The sequence below is a fragment of the Etheostoma spectabile genome, chromosome 2 (assembly GCF_008692095.1).
Source record: "Etheostoma spectabile isolate EspeVRDwgs_2016 chromosome 2, UIUC_Espe_1.0, whole genome shotgun sequence".
Lineage (NCBI taxonomy): Eukaryota > Metazoa > Chordata > Actinopteri > Perciformes > Percidae > Etheostoma > Etheostoma spectabile.
The window spans coordinates 31,123,091-31,125,337 of NC_045734.1; the positions used below are offsets into that span (position 1 = coordinate 31,123,091).

Below are 2,247 nucleotides of genomic sequence, written 5' to 3' on the forward strand. Positions count from 1 at the left end.
TGATTCGAGGCGCTGAAATCGTTCCTCCTCACGGATCTGGAGGTCTTGGTCAGGCGTGGTAGGGTCAAGCTGACCTCGATCACTACACAGTACGCTCTCCGTACCCTGATGTTGGGATCCCTTGAATGGCGGAAGCTGTTTAGCTGGATAGCCAAGCTCGTAGTCCGCAGAAGAGAAGAAGGAGAGAAGAAGCTAAAACAGGGAGGGGGGAAGAAGGGGGGTGCAAGGAAAGAAGAAGAAAGAAGAGAGAACGAGGAGGGAGAGGGGAGGGGGGCAGAAGAAAAAGCATGATAATCTCTTTTCCTGGGTTCCCGGTCTCACAGAGAACACGTGACGCCCGGCGCATTATGGATCAAGCCCCTGTTAGGTAGCGGTCTTTATTGATTTTTTCGGAGCAGCCCTGAATTAAGAATGCAAAGAGAGTGTCAGTAGTAATCCAACCTAGAACGTAGGGAAAACTACTAGAATTGTTGGGCCTGTTGTAATTCTGGACTGTGTGGTCTTTAGACCTACTCTACTGTGTTAAAGTGTGTCTTGGAGATAACGTTTTCTTAATAACTTTTTTCTATTATTTTTTTTTAAAATTTTGATTATTGAATCACAAAAGTAAATATTAAAATGTACATATTATGCAATGCAGATATATACAATGAGAAACAATAAGCAAATCACTCTGCAATATACAATTGCTAGGTAGATTATTAAACAGTTGGCTGTGCAAACAACCAGACAATGCCGTATATAATAATGGAAAATTAACACAATTTAGCATAGTAAAGCATACAGGTTTCATCATATAGTTATGACTATTGGCCACTAGATGGCGCTCTAAGACCATAAATGAACATAAACAGCAGCATGTGGATGACGCGCTTCAACAAACAAACAGCAACACCATCGCAAGTGCAACAGCTGAACTAATCTTCAACAGGATTGTAATTAACACATGTAGAACGCTGTAGTAGTAACAGGCAATCTATTAATAAGTACAGCACTATTGTTCTGAACGGTACAGTCTTGCAGCACGTTCTTAGCATTACGCGCAGACATTTAGCATGCTATTCCTGAACTATGATAAGAAAGATACCATCATGTTGACCTACACAAACTAAAATACATGCTAAACTAGATGAACATAAAATTGTGCACTCACGTTCTCCAATAATGCATGTAGAAAACTCCCTGCTGGACTGACGAGAGCTGACGTCACGCCTTGGACTCAGTATTTGCGCACATGCGCAGTTTCACCTTTCAATTTGTAGTTTGCTGCGGATATGAGCACAGCTGCTCCTAAAGTTGTACGCTACTGGTGTAAATCATATGTTGTGTTGCCGTGTGCGTTATTGAGAACGTAAGTGCACAATTTTATGTTCATGCTATTTTAGCGTGTATTTAGTTTGTGTGTCAACATGATAGTATCTTTCTCATCATAGTTTAAGATAGCATGCTAATGTCTACCGTAGTGCTAAGAACGTGCTGCAGACTGTACCGTTCAGTAACAATAGTTAATACTTATTAATAGATGCCTGTTACTATAGCGTCCTACATGTTTAATTACAATCCTGCTGAGGATTTAGTTCAGCTGTTGCACTCGCGATGGTGTCGCTGGTTTGCTTGTCGAAGGGCATTTCAGCGTGTCATCCACATGCCGCTGTTATGTTCATTAATGGTCTTAGAGCGCCATCTAGTGGCCAATAATTATAACTACATGATGAAACCTGCATGCTTTACAATGCTACATTGTGTTAATTTCCATTACTATCCGGCATTGTCTGGTTGTTTGCACAGCAACTATTTGTTACTCATGTATATTGCAGAATGAGTTGCTTATTGTTCTTTATTTGCATATGTGCATTCATTATGTACATTTTATATTTACTGTATATATTCTGTGTCTCTTTATGTTACAGAAAACCACACACACACACACACACATACACACACCTTACACAACCGTGTAATGCCAACAACAAGACTGGATCTGGATATTAATAAACCTGTTGAACTGAAAACTGAAGTTGCAGCGATTCTCTTACCGGAATACATAACCAGTTCGGGGTAGCACCATAAATAACGCACACAGACTTCACAAGTGGTCCTTCGAGCGGATGTACCCCCCCCCCCCCCCCGCTGTGTTATGGCAACTTCCAAGGATTACGGCAGAGAGACAGATGTCCAATCTCATCCCAGCAGAGTCAGACAGCTCCCAGGGTACCTTGCGGACACGCAGCTTTGGGCTAGCCAGAT

General features: G+C 41.7%; 1 long non-coding RNA gene across 1 annotated transcript in view; it reads left to right on the plus strand.

The window, feature by feature from the left end:
* Positions 1–870: 870 nt before the first annotated feature.
* Positions 871–2,247, plus strand: part of LOC116670229 (uncharacterized) — a 15,373-nt gene continuing 13,996 nt past the window's right edge. Inside the window, exon 1 of the long non-coding RNA XR_004326973.1 lies at positions 871–961. This is a non-coding gene — a long non-coding RNA (uncharacterized LOC116670229). The remainder of the gene's footprint in view (positions 962–2,247) is intronic.